General features: G+C 46.1%; 2 protein-coding genes across 3 annotated transcripts in view; one reads left to right on the plus strand and one right to left on the minus strand.

Annotated features, from left to right (window-relative positions):
- Window positions 1-19,382, minus strand: part of LOC106593780 (BRCA1-associated ATM activator 1) — a 73,909-nt gene that overhangs the window by 33,907 nt on the left and 20,620 nt on the right. The window lies entirely within an intron of this gene.
- LOC106593793 (eukaryotic translation initiation factor 3 subunit B) overlaps window positions 1-19,382 on the plus strand; it is a 42,653-nt gene that overhangs the window by 8,434 nt on the left and 14,837 nt on the right. The window lies entirely within an intron of this gene.

Raw genomic sequence — 19,382 nt, forward strand, 5'->3', positions numbered from 1 at the left:
AGGAATACCACCGGTCAGACAGCATACAGAGACTAGTTAGAGGAATACCACCTGTCAGACAGAGACTAGTTAGAGGAATACCACCTGTCAGACAGCATACAGAGACTAGTTAGAGGAATACCACCTGTCAGACAGAGACTAGTTAGAGGAATACCACCTGTCAGACGGCATACAGAGACTAGTTAGAGGAATACCACCGGTCAGACAGCATACAGAGACTAGTTAGAGGAATACCACCGGTCAGACAGCATACAGAGACTAGTTAGAGGAATACCACCTGTCAGACAGAGACTAGTTAGAGGAATACCACCTGTCAGACAGCATACAGAGACTAGTTAGAGGAATACCACCTGTCAGACAGAGACTAGTTAGAGGAATACCACCTGTCAGACAGCATACAGAGACTAGTTAGAGGAATACCACCTGTCAGACGGCATACAGAGACTAGTTAGAGGAATACCACCGGTCAGACAGCATACAGAGACTAGTTAGAGGAATACCACCGGTCAGACAGCATACAGAGACTAGTTAGAGGAATACCACCTGTCAGAGAGCATACAGAGACTAGTTAGAGGAATACCACCAGTCAGACAGCATACAGAGACTAGTTAGAGGAATACCACCTGTCAGACGGCATACAGAGACTAGTTAGAGGAATACCACCGGTCAGACAGCATACAGAGACTAGTTAGAGGAATACCACCGGTCAGACAGAGGCTAGTTAGAGGAATACCACCTGTCAGACGACATACAGAGACTAGTTAGAGGAATACCACCGGTCAGACAGCATACAGAGACTAGTTAGAGGAATACCACCTGTCAGACAGAGACTAGTTAGAGGAATACCACCTGTCAGACAGCATACAGAGACTAGTTAGAGGAATACCACCTGTCAGACAGAGACTAGTTAGAGGAATACCACCTGTCAGACGGCATACAGAGACTAGTTAGAGGAATACCACCGGTCAGACAGCATACAGAGACTAGTTAGAGGAATACCACCGGTCAGACAGCATACAGAGACTAGTTAGAGGAATACCACCTGTCAGACAGAGACTAGTTAGAGGAATACCACCTGTCAGACAGCATACAGAGACTAGTTAGAGGAATACCACCTGTCAGACAGAGACTAGTTAGAGGAATACCACCTGTCAGACGACATACAGAGACTAGTTAGAGGAATACCACCAGTCAGACAGCATACAGAGACTAGTTAGAGGAATACCACCTGTCAGACAGAGACTAGTTAGAGGAATACCACCTGTCAGACAGCATACAGAGACTAGTTAGAGGAATACCACCTGTCAGACAGCATACAGAGACTAGTTAGAGGAATACCACCGGTCAGACAGCATACAGAGACTAGTTAGAGGAATACCACCTGTCAGACAGCATACAGAGACTAGTTAGAGGAATACCACCTGTCAGACAGCATACAGAGACTAGTTAGAGGAATACCACCGGTCAGACAGCATACAGAGACTAGTTAGAGGAATACCACCTGTCAGACAGAGACTAGTTAGAGGAATACCACCTGTCAGACAGCAGACAGAGACTAGTTAGAGGAATACCACCTGTCAGACAGCATACAGAGACTAGTTAGAGGAATACCACCTGTCAGACAGCATACAGAGACTAGTTAGAGGAATACCACCGGTCAGACAGCATACAGAGACTAGTTAGAGGAATACCACCTGTCAGACAGAGACTAGTTAGAGGAATACCACCTGTCAGACAGCATACAGAGACTAGTTAGAGGAATACCACCTGTCAGACAGCATACAGAGACTAGTTAGAGGAATACCACCTGTCAGACAGCATACAGAGACTAGTTAGAGGAATACCACCTGTCAGACAGACTAGTTAGAGGAATACCACCGGTCAGACACATACAGAGACTAGTTAGAGGAATACCACCGGTCAGACAGCATACAGAGACTAGTTAGAGGAATACCACCTGTCAGCAGAGATTTACCACCGGTCAGACAGCATACAGAGACTAGTTAGAGGAATACCACCGGTCAGACAGCATACAGAGACTAGTTAGAGGAATACCACCGGTCAGACAGCATACAGAGACTAGTTAGAGGAATACCACCTGTCAGACAGCATACAGAGACTAGTTAGAGGAATACCACCTGTCAGACAGCATACAGAGACTAGTTAGAGGAATACCACCTGTCAGACAGCATACAGAGACTAGTTAGAGGAATACCACCGGTCAGACAGCATACAGAGACTAGTTAGAGGAATACCACCTGTCAGACAGAGACTAGTTAGAGGAATACCATCTGTCAGACAGCATACAGAGACTAGTTAGAGGAATACCACCTGTCAGACAGAGACTAGTTAGAGGAATACCACCTGTCAGACGGCATACAGAGACTAGTTAGAGGAATACCACCGGTCAGACAGCATACAGAGACTAGTTAGAGGAATACCACCGGTCAGACAGCATACAGAGACTAGTTAGAGGAATACCACCTGTCAGACAGAGACTAGTTAGAGGAATACCACCTGTCAGACAGCATACAGAGACTAGTTAGAGGAATACCACCGGTCAGACAGCATACAGAGACTAGTTAGAGGAATACCACCGGTCAGACAGCATACAGAGACTAGTTAGAGGAATACCACCGGTCAGACAGCATACAGAGACTAGTTAGAGGAATACCACCTGTCAGACAGAGACTAGTTAGAGGAATACCACCTGTCAGACAGAGACTAGTTAGAGGAATACCACCTGTCAGACAGCATACAGAGACTAGTTAGAGGAATACCACCTGTCAGACAGAGACTAGTTAGAGGAATACCACCTGTCAGACAGAGACTAGTTAGAGGAATACCACCGGTCAGACAGCATACAGAGACTAGTTAGAGGAATACCACCGGTCAGACAGCATACAGAGACTAGTTAGAGGAATACCACCTGTCAGACAGCATACAGAGACTAGTTAGAGGAATACCACCTGTCAGACAGAGACTAGTTAGAGGAATACCACCTGTCAGACAGAGACTAGTTAGAGGAATACCACCTGTCAGACAGCATACAGAGACTAGTTAGAGGAATACCACCGGTCAGACAGCATACAGAGACTAGTTAGAGGAATACCACCTGTCAGACAGAGACTAGTTAGAGGAATAGCACCTGTCAGACAGAGACTAGTTAGAGGAATACCACCTGTCAGACAGCATACAGAGACTAGTTAGAGGAATACCACCGGTCAGACAGCATACAGAGACTAGTTAGAGGAATACCACCGGTCAGACAGCATACAGAGACTAGTTAGAGGAATACCACCTGTCAGACAGCATACAGAGACTAGTTAGAGGAATACCACCTGTCAGACAGCATACAGAGACTAGTTAGAGGAATACCACCTGTCAGACAGCATACAGAGACTAGTTAGAGGAATACCACCGGTCAGACAGCATACAGAGACTAGTTAGAGGAATACCACCGGTCAGACAGCATACAGAGACTAGTTAGAGGAATACCACCGGTCAGACAGCATACAGAGACTAGTTAGAGGAATACCACCGGTCAGACAGCATACAGAGACTAGTTAGAGGAATACCACCTGTCAGACAGAGACTAGTTAGAGGAATACCACCTGTCAGACAGCATACAGAGACTAGTTAGAGGAATACCACCTGTCAGACAGAGACTAGTTAGAGGAATACCACCTGTCAGACGGCATACAGAGACTAGTTAGAGGAATACCACCGGTCAGACAGCATACAGAGACTAGTTAGAGGAATACCACCGGTCAGACAGCATACAGAGACTAGTTAGAGGAATACCACCTGTCAGACAGAGACTAGTTAGAGGAATACCACCTGTCAGACAGCATACAGAGACTAGTTAGAGGAATACCACCTGTCAGACAGAGACTAGTTAGAGGAATACCACCTGTCAGACGACATACAGAGACTAGTTAGAGGAATACCACCAGTCAGACAGCATACAGAGACTAGTTAGAGGAATACCACCTGTCAGACAGAGACTAGTTAGAGGAATACCACCTGTCAGACAGCATACAGAGACTAGTTAGAGGAATACCACCTGTCAGACAGCATACAGAGACTAGTTAGAGGAATACCACCTGTCAGACAGCATACAGAGACTAGTTAGAGGAATACCACCGGTCAGACAGCATACAGAGACTAGTTAGAGGAATACCACCTGTCAGACAGCATACAGAGACTAGTTAGAGGAATACCACCTGTCAGACAGCATAGAGACTAGTTAGAGGAATACCACCTGTCAGACAGCATACAGAGACTAGTTAGAGGAATACCACCTGTCAGACAGAGACTAGTTAGAGGAATACCACCTGTCAGACAGCATACAGAGACTAGTTAGAGGAATACCACCTGTCAACAGAATAGGAATACCACCGGTCAGACAGCATACAGAGACTAGTTAGAGGAATACCACCTGTCAGACAGCTACAGAGACTAGTTAGAGGAATACCACCTGTCAGACAGCATACAGAGACTAGTTAGAGGAATACCACCTGTCAGACAGCATACAGAGAGTAGTTAGAGGAATACCACCTGTCAGACAGCATACAGAGACTAGTTAGAGGAATACCACCGGTCAGACAGCATACAGAGACTAGTTAGAGGAATACCACCTGTCAGACAGAGACTAGTTAGAGGAATACCACCTGTCAGACGGCATACAGAGACTAGTTAGAGGAATACCACCTGTCAGACAGCATACAGAGACGAGTTAGAGGAATACCACCGGTCAGACAGCATACAGAGACTAGTTAGAGGAATACCACCGGTCAGACAGCATACAGAGACTAGTTAGAGGAATACCACCTGTCAGACAGAGACTAGTTAGAGGAATACCACCTGTCAGACAGCATACAGAGACTAGTTAGAGGAATACCACCTGTCAGACAGCATACAGAGACTAGTTAGAGGAATACCACCTGTCAGACAGCATACAGAGACTAGTTAGAGGAATACCACCTGTCAGACAGACTAGTTAGAGGAATACCACCGGTCAGACGACATACAGAGACTAGTTAGAGGAATACCACCGGTCAGACAGCATACAGAGACTAGTTAGAGGAATACCACCTGTCAGACAGAGACTAGTTAGAGGAATACCACCTGTCAGACAGCATACAGAGACTAGTTAGAGGAATACCACCGGTCAGACAGCATACAGAGACTAGTTAGAGGAATACCACCGGTCAGACAGCATACAGAGACTAGTTAGAGGAATACCACCGGTCAGACAGCATACAGAGACTAGTTAGAGGAATACCACCGGTCAGACAGCATACAGAGACTAGTTAGAGGAATACCACCTGTCAGACAGCATACAGAGACTAGTTAGAGGAATACCACCTGTCAGACAGCATACAGAGACTAGTTAGAGGAATACCACCTGTCAGACAGCATACAGAGACTAGTTAGAGGAATACCACCTGTCAGACAGAGACTAGTTAGAGGAATACCATCTGTCAGACAGAGAGACTAGTTAGAGGAATACCACCTGTCAGACCAGAGACTAGTTAGAGGAATACCACCGGTCAGACAGCATACAGAGACTAGTTAGAGGAATACCACCGGTCAGACAGCATACAGAGACTAGTTAGAGGAATACCACCGGTCAGACAGCATACAGAGACTAGTTAGAGGAATACCACCTGTCAGACAGCATACAGAGACTAGTTAGAGGAATACCACCGGTCAGACAGCATACAGAGACTAGTTAGAGGAATACCACCGGTCAGACAGCATACAGAGACTAGTTAGAGGAATACCACCTGTCAGACAGACAGACTAGTTAGAGGAATACCACCTGTCAGACAACATACAGAGACTAGTTAGAGGAATACCACCGGTCAGACAGCATACAGAGACTAGTTAGAGGAATACCACCTGTCAGACAGAGACTAGTTAGAGGAATACCACCTGTCAGACAGCATACAGAGACTAGTTAGAGGAATACCACCTGTCAGACAGACAGGACTAGTTAGAGGAATACCACCGGTCAGACAGCATACAGAGACTAGTTAGAGGAATACCACCGGTCAGACAGCATACAGAGACTAGTTAGAGGAATACCACCTGTCAGACAGAGACTAGTTAGAGGAATACCACCTGTCAGACAGCATACAGAGACTAGTTAGAGGGAATACCACCTGTCAGACAGCATACAGAGACTAGTTAGAGGAATACCACCTGTCAGACAGCATACAGAGACTAGTTAGAGGAATACCACCGGTCAGACAGCATACAGAGACTAGTTAGAGGAATACCACCTGTCAGACAGAGACTAGTTAGAGGAATACCACCTGTCAGACGGCATACAGAGACTAGTTAGAGGAATACCACCTGTCAGACAGCATACAGAGACGAGTTAGAGGAATACCACCGGTCAGACAGCATACAGAGACTAGTTAGAGGAATACCACCGGTCAGACAGCATACAGAGACTAGTTAGAGGAATACCACCTGTCAGACAGCAAGGACTAGTTAGAGGAATACCACCTGTCAGACAGCATACAGAGACTAGTTAGAGGAATACCACCTGTCAGACAGCATACAGAGACTAGTTAGAGGAATACCACCTGTCAGACAGCATACAGAGACTAGTTAGAGGAATACCACCTGTCAGACAGCAACTAGTTAGAGGAATACCACCGTCAGACAGCATCAGAGACTAGTTAGAGGAATACCACCTGTCAGACAGCATACAGAGACTAGTTAGAGGAATACCACCTGTCAGACAGCATACAGAGACTAGTTAGAGGAATACCACCGGTCAGACAGCATACAGAGACTAGTTAGAGGAATACCACCTGTCAGACAGCATACAGAGACTAGTTAGAGGAATACCACCTGTCAGACAGCATACAGAGACTAGTTAGAGGAATACCACCTGTCAGACAGCATACAGAGACTAGTTAGAGGAATACCACCTGTCAGACAGCCAGAGACTAGTTAGAGGAATACCACCTGTCAGACAGCATACAGAGACTAGTTAGAGGAATACCACCTGTCAGACAGAGACTAGTTAGAGGAATACCACCTGTCAGACGGCATACAGAGACTAGTTAGAGGAATACCACCGGTCAGACAGCATACAGAGACTAGTTAGAGGAATACCACCGGTCAGACAGCATACAGAGACTAGTTAGAGGAATACCACCTGTCAGACAGAGACTAGTTAGAGGAATACCACCTGTCAGACAGCATACAGAGACTAGTTAGAGGAATACCACCGGTCAGACAGCATACAGAGACTAGTTAGAGGAATACCACCGGTCAGACAGCATACAGAGACTAGTTAGAGGAATACCACCTGTCAGACAGCATACAGAGACTAGTTAGAGGAATACCACCTGTCAGACAGCATACAGAGACTAGTTAGAGGAATACCACCTGTCAGACAGCATACAGAGACTAGTTAGAGGAATACCACCTGTCAGACAGAGACTAGTTAGAGGAATACCACCTGTCAGACAGCATACAGAGACTAGTTAGAGGAATACCACCTGTCAGACAGACAAGACTAGTTAGAGGAATACCACCGGTCAGACAGCATACAGAGACTAGTTAGAGGAATACCACCGGTCAGACAGCATACAGAGACTAGTTAGAGGAATACCACCTGTCAGACAGAGACTAGTTAGAGGAATACCACCTGTCAGACAGCATACAGAGACTAGTTAGAGGAATACCACCTGTCAGACAGCATACAGAGACTAGTTAGAGGAATACCACCTGTCAGACAGCATACAGAGACTAGTTAGAGGAATACCACCGGTCAGACAGCATACAGAGACTAGTTAGAGGAATACCACCTGTCAGACAGAGACTAGTTAGAGGAATACCACCTGTCAGACGGCATACAGAGACTAGTTAGAGGAATACCACCTGTCAGACAGCATACAGAGACTAGTTAGAGGAATACCACCGGTCAGACAGCATACAGAGACTAGTTAGAGGAATACCACCGGTCAGACAGCATACAGAGACTAGTTAGAGGAATACCACCTGTCAGACAGACAGGACTAGTTAGAGGAATACCACCTGTCAGACAGCATACAGAGACTAGTTAGAGGAATACCACCTGTCAGACAGCATACAGAGACTAGTTAGAGGAATACCACCTGTCAGACAGCATACAGAGACTAGTTAGAGGAATACCACCTGTCAGACAGACTAGTTAGAGGAATACCACCGGTCAGACAGCATACAGAGACTAGTTAGAGGAATACCACCGGTCAGACAGCATACAGAGACTAGTTAGAGGAATACCACCTGTCAGACAGAGACTAGTTAGAGGAATACCACCTGTCAGACAGCATACAGAGACTAGTTAGAGGAATACCACCGGTCAGACAGCATACAGAGACTAGTTAGAGGAATACCACCGGTCAGACAGCATACAGAGACTAGTTAGAGGAATACCACCTGTCAGACAGCATACAGAGACTAGTTAGAGGAATACCACCTGTCAGACAGCATACAGAGACTAGTTAGAGGAATACCACCTGTCAGACAGCATACAGAGACTAGTTAGAGGAATACCACCTGTCAGACAGAAGACTAGTTAGAGGAATACCACCTGTCAGACGGCATACAGAGACTAGTTAGAGGAATACCACCTGTCAGACAGCATACAGAGACTAGTTAGAGGAATACCACCGGTCAGACAGCATACAGAGACTAGTTAGAGGAATACCACCTGTCAGACAGAGACTAGTTAGAGGAATACCACCTGTCAGACAGCATACAGAGACTAGTTAGAGGAATACCACCGGTCAGACAGCATACAGAGACTAGTTAGAGGAATACCACCGGTCAGACAGCATACAGAGACTAGTTAGAGGAATACCACCGGTCAGACAGCATACAGAGACTAGTTAGAGGAATACCACCTGTCAGACAGAGACTAGTTAGAGGAATACCACCTGTCAGACAGAGACTAGTTAGAGGAATACCACCTGTCAGACAGCATACAGAGACTAGTTAGAGGAATACCACCTGTCAGACAGCCTGTCAACAGAGACTAGTTAGAGGAATACCACCGGTCAGACAGCATACAGAGACTAGTTAGAGGAATACCACCGGTCAGACAGCATACAGAGACTAGTTAGAGGAATACCACCTGTCAGACAGCATACAGAGACTAGTTAGAGGAATACCACCTGTCAGACAGAGACTAGTTAGAGGAATACCACCTGTCAGACAGGAGACTAGTTAGAGGAATACCACCTGTCAGACAGCATACAGAGACTAGTTAGAGGAATACCACCGGTCAGACAGCATACAGAGACTAGTTAGAGGAATACCACCTGTCAGACAGAGACTAGTTAGAGGAATACCACCTGTCAGACAGCATACAGAGACTAGTTAGAGGAATACCACCGGTCAGACAGCATACAGAGACTAGTTAGAGGAATACCACCTGTCAGACAGCATACAGAGACTAGTTAGAGGAATACCACCTGTCAGACAGCATACAGAGACTAGTTAGAGGAATACCACCTGTCAGACAGAGACTAGTTAGAGGAATACCACCTGTCAGACAGCATACAGAGACTAGTTAGAGGAATACCACCGGTCAGACAGCATACAGAGACTAGTTAGAGGAATACCACCTGTCAGACAGAGACTAGTTAGAGGAATACCACCTGTCAGACAGCATACAGAGACTAGTTAGAGGAATACCACCTGTCAGACAGAGACTAGTTAGAGGAATACCACCTGTCAGACGGCATACAGAGACTAGTTAGAGGAATACCACCTGTCAGACAGCATACAGAGACTAGTTAGAGGAATACCACCTGTCAGACAGCATACAGAGACTAGTTAGAGGAATACCACCTGTCAGACAGCATACAGAGACTAGTTAGAGGAATACCACCTGTCAGACAGCATACAGAGACTAGTTAGAGGAATACCACCTGTCAGACAGCATACAGAGACTAGTTAGAGGAATACCACCTGTCAGACAGCACAGAGACTAGTTAGAGGAATACCACCTGTCAGACAGCAAGACTAGTTAGAGGAATACCACCTGTCAGACAGCATACAGAGACTAGTTAGAGGAATACCACCGGTCAGACAGCACAGAGACTAGTTAGAGGAATACCACCTGTCAGACAGCAAGACTAGTTAGAGGAATACCACCTGTCAGACAGCATACAGAGACTAGTTAGAGGAATACCACCTGTCAGACAGCATACAGAGACTAGTTAGAGGAATACCACCTGTCAGACAGCATACAGAGACTAGTTAGAGGAATACCACCTGTCAGACAGCATACAGAGACTAGTTAGAGGAATACCACCTGTCAGACAGAGAGACTAGTTAGAGGAATACCACCTGTCAGACAGCATACAGAGACTAGTTAGAGGAATACCACCTGTCAGACAGCATACAGAGACTAGTTAGAGGAATACCACCTGTCAGACAGATCAGAGACTAGTTAGAGGAATACCACCTGTCAGACAGCATACAGAGACTAGTTAGAGGAATACCACCGGTCAGACAGCATACAGAGACTAGTTAGAGGAATACCACCTGTCAGACAGAGACTAGTTAGAGGAATACCACCTGTCAGACAGCATACAGAGACTAGTTAGAGGAATACCACCTGTCAGACAGCATACAGAGACTAGTTAGAGGAATACCACCGGTCAGACAGCATACAGAGACTAGTTAGAGGAATACCACCTGTCAGACAGCACAGAGACTAGTTAGAGGAATACCACCTGTCAGACAGCAGACTAGTTAGAGGAATACCACCTGTCAGACAGCATACAGAGACTAGTTAGAGGAATACCACCTGTCAGACAGCATACAGAGACTAGTTAGAGGAATACCACCTGTCAGACAGCACAGACTAGTTAGAGGAATACCACCTGTCAGACAGCATACAGAGACTAGTTAGAGGAATACCACCGGTCAGACAGCATACAGAGACTAGTTAGAGGAATACCACCGGTCAGACAGAGACTAGTTAGAGGAATACCACCTGTCAGACAGAGACTAGTTAGAGGAATACCACCTGTCAGACAGCATACAGAGACTAGTTAGAGGAATACCACCTGTCAGACAGCATACAGAGACTAGTTAGAGGAATACCACCTGTCAGACAGCATACAGAGACTAGTTAGAGGAATACCACCTGTCAGACAGCATACAGAGACTAGTTAGAGGAATACCACCTGTCAGACAGCACAGAGACTAGTTAGAGGAATACCACCTGTCAGACAGATACAGAGACTAGTTAGAGGAATACCACCTGTCAGACAGCCAGAGACTAGTTAGAGGAATACCACCTGTCAGACAGGAGACTAGTTAGAGGAATACCACCTGTCAGACAGCATACAGAGACTAGTTAGAGGAATACCACCTGTCAGACAGCATACAGAGACTAGTTAGAGGAATACCACCGGTCAGACAGCATACAGAGACTAGTTAGAGGAATACCACCGGTCAGACAGCATACAGAGACTAGTTAGAGGAATACCACCTGTCAGACAGAGACTAGTTAGAGGAATACCACCTGTCAGACAGAGACTAGTTAGAGGAATACCACCTGTCAGACAGAGACTAGTTAGAGGAATACCACCTGTCAGACAGCATACAGAGACTAGTTAGAGGAATACCACCGGTCAGACAGCATACAGAGACTAGTTAGAGGAATACCACCGGTCAGACAGCATACAGAGACTAGTTAGAGGAATACCACCGGTCAGACAGCATACAGAGACTAGTTAGAGGAATACCACCTGTCAGACAGCAGACTAGTTAGAGGAATACCACCTGTCAGACAGCATACAGAGACTAGTTAGAGGAATACCACCGGTCAGACAGCATACAGAGACTAGTTAGAGGAATACCACCTGTCAGACAGCAGACTAGTTAGAGGAATACCACCTGTCAGACAGCATACAGAGACTAGTTAGAGGAATACCACCGGTCAGACAGCATACAGAGACTAGTTAGAGGAATACCACCTGTCAGACAGCATACAGAGACTAGTTAGAGGAATACCACCTGTCAGACAGCATACAGAGACTAGTTAGAGGAATACCACCTGTCAGACAGACGACTAGTTAGAGGAATACCACCTGTCAGACAGCATACAGAGACTAGTTAGAGGAATACCACCTGTCAGACAGCATACAGAGACTAGTTAGAGGAATACCACCTGTCAGACAGCCAGAGACTAGTTAGAGGAATACCACCTGTCAGACAGCATACAGAGACTAGTTAGAGGAATACCACCTGTCAGACAGCATACAGAGACTAGTTAGAGGAATACCACCGGTCAGACAGCATACAGAGACTAGTTAGAGGAATACCACCGGTCAGACAGCATACAGAGACTAGTTAGAGGAATACCACCTGTCAGACAGCAGACTAGTTAGAGGAATACCACCTGTCAGACAGCATACAGAGACTAGTTAGAGGAATACCACCTGTCAGACAGCATACAGAGACTAGTTAGAGGAATACCACCTGTCAGACAGCATACAGAGACTAGTTAGAGGAATACCACCTGTCAGACAGCCAGAGACTAGTTAGAGGAATACCACCTGTCAGACAGAGGACTAGTTAGAGGAATACCACCTGTCAGACAGCATACAGAGACTAGTTAGAGGAATACCACCTGTCAGACAGCATACAGAGACTAGTTAGAGGAATGCCACCTGTCAGACAGCATACAGAGACTAGTTAGAGGAATACCACCTGTCAGACAGAGACTAGTTAGAGGAATACCACCTGGTCAGACAGCATACAGAGACTAGTTAGAGGAATACCACCGGTCAGACAGCATACAGAGACTAGTTAGAGGAATACCACCTGTCAGACAGAGACTAGTTAGAGGAATACCACCTGTCAGACAGCATACAGAGACTAGTTAGAGGAATACCACCGGTCAGACAGCATACAGAGACTAGTTAGAGGAATACCACCTGTCAGACAGCATACAGAGACTAGTTAGAGGAATACCACCGGTCAGACAGCATACAGAGACTAGTTAGAGGAATACCACCTGTCAGACAGCATACAGAGACTAGTTAGAGGAATACCACCTGTCAGACAGCATACAGAGACTAGTTAGAGGAATACCACCTGTCAGACAGCATACAGAGACTAGTTAGAGGAATACCACCTGTCAGACAGCATACAGAGACTAGTTAGAGGAATACCACCTGTCAGACAGAGACTAGTTAGAGGAATACCACCTGTCAGACAGCATACAGAGACTAGTTAGAGGAATACCACCTGTCAGACAGAGACTAGTTAGAGGAATACCACCTGTCAGACGGCATACAGAGACTAGTTAGAGGAATACCACCGGTCAGACAGCATACAGAGACTAGTTAGAGGAATACCACCGGTCAGACAGCATACAGAGACTAGTTAGAGGAATACCACCGGTCAGACAGCATACAGAGACTAGTTAGAGGAATACCACCTGTCAGACAGCATACAGAGACTAGTTAGAGGAATACCACCTGTCAGACAGCATACAGAGACTAGTTAGAGGAATACCACCTGTCAGACAGAGACTAGTTAGAGGAATACCACCGGTCAGACAGATACAGAGACTAGTTAGAGGAATACCACCGGTCAGACAGCATACAGAGACTAGTTAGAGGAATACCACCTGTCAGACAGCAGACTAGTTAGAGGAATACCACCTGTCAGACAGCATACAGAGACTAGTTAGAGGAATACCACCTGTCAGACAGCATACAGAGACTAGTTAGAGGAATACCACCTGTCAGACAGCATACAGAGACTAGTTAGAGGAATACCACCGGTCAGACAGCATACAGAGACTAGTTAGAGGAATACCACCGGTCAGACAGCATACAGAGACTAGTTAGAGGAATACCACCTGTCAGACAGCATACAGAGACTAGTTAGAGGAATACCACCTGTCAGACAGCATACAGAGACTAGTTAGAGGAATACCACCTGTCAGACAGCATACAGAGACTAGTTAGAGGAATACCACCTGTCAGACGCTACAGAGACTAGTTAGAGGAATACCACCTGTCAGACAGCACAGAGACTAGTTAGAGGAATACCACCTGTCAGACAGAGACTAGTTAGAGGAATACCACCTGTCAGACGGCATACAGAGACTAGTTAGAGGAATACCACCGGTCAGACAGCATACAGAGACTAGTTAGAGGAATACCACCTGTCAGACAGCACAGAGACTAGTTAGAGGAATACCACCTGTCAGACAGCATACAGAGACTAGTTAGAGGAATACCACCTGTCAGACAGCATACAGAGACTAGTTAGAGGAATACCACCGGTCAGACAGCATACAGAGACTAGTTAGAGGAATACCACCGGTCAGACAGCATACAGAGACTAGTTAGAGGAATACCACCTGTCAGACAGCATGAGACTAGTTAGAGGAATACCACCTGTCAGACAGCATACAGAGACTAGTTAGAGGAATACCACCGGTCAGACAGCATACAGAGACTAGTTAGAGGAATACCACCTGTCAGACAGAGACTAGTTAGAGGAATACCACCTGTCAGACAGCATACAGAGACTAGTTAGAGGAATACCACCTGTCAGACAGAGACTAGTTAGAGGAATACCACCTGTCAGACAGCATACAGAGACTAGTTAGAGGAATACCACCGGTCAGACAGCATACAGAGACTAGTTAGAGGAATACCACCTGTCAGACAGAGACTAGTTAGAGGAATACCACCTGTCAGACAGCATACAGAGACTAGTTAGAGGAATACCACCTGTCAGACAGCATACAGAGACTAGTTAGAGGAATACCACCTGTCAGACAGCATACAGAGACTAGTTAGAGGAATACCACCGGTCAGACAGCATACAGAGACTAGTTAGAGGAATACCACCTGTCAGACAGAGACTAGTTAGAGGAATACCACCTGTCAGACGGCATACAGAGACTAGTTAGAGGAATACCACCTGTCAGACAGCATACAGAGACTAGTTAGAGGAATACCACCGGTCAGACAGCATACAGAGACTAGTTAGAGGAATACCACCGGTCAGACAGCATACAGAGACTAGTTAGAGGAATACCACCTGTCAGACAGAGACTAGTTAGAGGAATACCACCTGTCAGACAGCATACAGAGACTAGTTAGAGGAATACCACCTGTCAGACAGCATACAGAGACTAGTTAGAGGAATACCACCGGTCAGACAGCATACAGAGACTAGTTAGAGGAATACCACCTGTCAGACAGAGACTAGTTAGAGGAATACCACCTGTCAGACAGCATACAGAGACTAGTTAGAGGAATACCACCTGTCAGACAGAGACTAGTTAGAGGAATACCACCTGTCAGACGGCATACAGAGACTAGTTAGAGGAATACCACCGGTCAGACAGCATACAGAGACTAGTTAGAGGAATACCACCGGTCAGACAGCATACAGAGACTAGTTAGAGGAATACCACCTGTCAGACAGAGACTAGTTAGAGGAATACCACCTGTCAGACAGCATACAGAGACTAGTTAGAGGAATACCACCGGTCAGACAGCATACAGAGACTAGTTAGAGGAATACCACCGGTCAGACAGCATACAGAGACTAGTTAGAGGAATACCACCGGTCAGACAGCATACAGAGACTAGTTAGAGGAATACCACCTGTCAGACAGAGACTAGTTAGAGGAATACCACCTGTCAGACAGAGACTAGTTAGAGGAATACCACCTGTCAGACAGCATACAGAGACTAGTTAGAGGAATACCACCTGTCAGACAGAGACTAGTTAGAGGAATACCACCTGTCAGACAGAGACTAGTTAGAGGAATACCACCGGTCAGACAGCATACAGAGACTAGTTAGAGGAATACCACCGGTCAGACAGCATACAGAGACTAGTTAGAGGAATACCACCTGTCAGACAGCATACAGAGACTAGTTAGAGGAATACCACCTGTCAGACAGAGACTAGTTAGAGGAATACCACCTGTCAGACAGAGACTAGTTAGAGGAATACCACCTGTCAGACAGCATACAGAGACTAGTTAGAGGAATACCACCGGTCAGACAGCATACAGAGACTAGTTAGAGGAATACCACCTGTCAGACAGAGACTAGTTAGAGGAATACCACCTGTCAGACAGAGACTAGTTAGAGGAATACCACCTGTCAGACAGCATACAGAGACTAGTTAGAGGAATACCACCGGTCAGACAGCATACAGAGACTAGTTAGAGGAATACCACCGGTCAGACAGCATACAGAGACTAGTTAGAGGAATACCACCTGTCAGACAGCATACAGAGACTAGTTAGAGGAATACCACCTGTCAGACAGCATACAGAGACTAGTTAGAGGAATACCACCTGTCAGACAGCATACAGAGACTAGTTAGAGGAATACCACCGGTCAGACAGCATACAGAGACTAGTTAGAGGAATACCACCGGTCAGACAGCATACAGAGACTAGTTAGAGGAATACCACCGGTCAGACAGCATACAGAGACTAGTTAGAGGAATACCACCTGTCAGACAGAGACTAGTTAGAGGAATACCACCTGTCAGACAGCATACAGAGACTAGTTAGAGGAATACCACCTGTCAGACAGAGACTAGTTAGAGGAATACCACCTGTCAGACGGCATACAGAGACTAGTTAGAGGAATACCACCGGTCAGACAGCATACAGAGACTAGTTAGAGGAATACCACCGGTCAGACAGCATACAGAGACTAGTTAGAGGAATACCACCTGTCAGACAGAGACTAGTTAGAGGAATACCACCTGTCAGACAGCATACAGAGACTAGTTAGAGGAATACCACCTGTCAGACAGAGACTAGTTAGAGGAATACCACCTGTCAGACGACATACAGAGACTAGTTAGAGGAATACCACCAGTCAGACAGCATACAGAGACTAGTTAGAGGAATACCACCTGTCAGACAGAGACTAGTTAGAGGAATACCACCTGTCAGACAGCATACAGAGACTAGTTAGAGGAATACCACCGGTCAGACAGCATACAGAGACTAGTTAGAGGAATACCACCTGTCAGACAGCATACAGAGACTAGTTAGAGGAATACCACCTGTCAGACAGCATACAGAGACTAGTTAGAGGAATACCACCGGTCAGACAGCATACAGAGACTAGTTAGAGGAATAGCACCTGTCAGACAGAGACTAGTTAGAGGAATACCACCTGTCAGACAGCATACAGAGACTAGTTAGAGGAATACCACCTGTCAGACAGAGACTAGTTAGAGGAATACCACCGGTCAGACAGCATACAGAGACTAGTTAGAGGAATACCACCGGTCAGACAGCATACAGAGACTAGTTAGAGGAATACCACCTGTCAGACAGAGACTAGTTAGAGGAATACCACCTGTCAGACAGCATACAGAGACTAGTTAGAGGAATACCACCTGTCAGACAGCATACAGAGAGTAGTTAGAGGAATACCACCTGTCAGACAGCATACAGAGACTAGTTAGAGGAATACCACCGGTCAGACAGCATACAGAGACTAGTTAGAGGAATACCACCTGTCAGACAGAGACTAGTTAGAGGAATACCACCTGTCAGACGGCATACAGAGACTAGTTAGAGGAATACCACCTGTCAGACAGCATACAGAGACGAGTTAGAGGAATACCACCGGTCAGACAGCATACAGAGACTAGTTAGAGAAATACCACCGGTCAGACAGCATACAGAGACTAGTTAGAGGAATACCACCTGTCAGACAGAGACTAGTTAGAGGAATACCACCTGTCAGACAGCATACAGAGACTAGTTAGAGGAATACCACCTGTCAGACAGCATACAGAGACTAGTTAGAGGAATACCACCTGTCAGACAGCATACAGAGACTAGTTAGAGGAATACCACCTGTCAGACAGACTAGTTAGAGGAATACCACCGGTCAGACGACATACAGAGACTAGTTAGAGGAATACCACCGGTCAGACAGCATACAGAGACTAGTTAGAGGAATACCACCTGTCAGACAGAGACTAGTTAGAGGAATACCACCTGTCAGACAGCATACAGAGACTAGTTAGAGGAATACCACCGGTCAGACAGCATACAGAGACTAGTTAGAGGAATACCACCGGTCAGACAGCATACAGAGACTAGTTAGAGGAATACCACCGGTCAGACAGCATACAGAGACTAGTTAGAGGAATACCACCTGTCAGACAGCATACAGAGACTAGTTAGAGGTATACCACCTGTCAGACAGCATACAGAGACTAGTTAGAGGAATACCACCTGTCAGACAGCATACAGAGACTAGTTAGAGGAATACCACCTGTCAGACAGAGACTAGTTAGAGGAATACCATCTGTCAGACAGCATACAGAGACTAGTTAGAGGAATACCACCTGTCAGACAGAGACTAGTTAGAGGAATACCACCTGTCAGACGGCATACAGAGACTAGTTAGAGGAATACCACCGGTCAGACAGCATACAGAGACTAGTTAGAGGAATACCACCGGTCAGACAGCATACAGAGACTAGTTAGAGGAATACCACCGGTCAGACAGCATACAGAGACTAGTTAGAGGAATACCACCTGTCAGACAGCATACAGAGACTAGTTAGAGGAATACCACCGGTCAGACAGCATACAGAGACTAGTTAGAGGAATACCACCGGTCAGACAGCATACAGAGACTAGTTAGAGGAATACCACCTGTCAGACAGCATACAGAGACTAGTTAGAGGAATACCACCTGTCAGACAGCATACAGAGACTAGTTAGAGGAATACCACCGGTCAGACAGCATACAGAGACTAGTTAGAGGAATACCACCTGTCAGACAGAGACTAGTTAGAGGAATACCACCTGTCAGACAGCATACAGAGACTAGTTAGAGGAATACCACCTGTCAGACAGAGACTAGTTAGAGGAATACCACCGGTCAGACAGCATACAGAGACTAGTTAGAGGAATACCACCGGTCAGACAGCATACAGAGACTAGTTAGAGGAATACCACCTGTCAGACAGAGACTAGTTAGAGGAATACCACCTGTCAGACAGCATACAGAGACTAGTTAGAGGAATACCACCTGTCAGACAGCATACAGAGAGTAGTTAGAGGAATACCACCTGTCAGACAGCATACAGAGACTAGTTAGAGGAATACCACCGGTCAGACAGCATACAGAGACTAGTTAGAGGAATACCACCTGTCAGACAGAGACTAGTTAGAGGAATACCACCTGTCAGACGGCATACAGAGACTAGTTAGAGGAATACCACCTGTCAGACAGCATACAGAGACGAGTTAGAGGAATACCACCGGTCAGACAGCATACAGAGACTAGTTAGAGGAATACCACCGGTCAGACAGCATACAG

The sequence above is a fragment of the Salmo salar genome, chromosome ssa02 (genome assembly GCF_905237065.1).
Source record: "Salmo salar chromosome ssa02, Ssal_v3.1, whole genome shotgun sequence".
Taxonomy (NCBI): domain Eukaryota; kingdom Metazoa; phylum Chordata; class Actinopteri; order Salmoniformes; family Salmonidae; genus Salmo; species Salmo salar.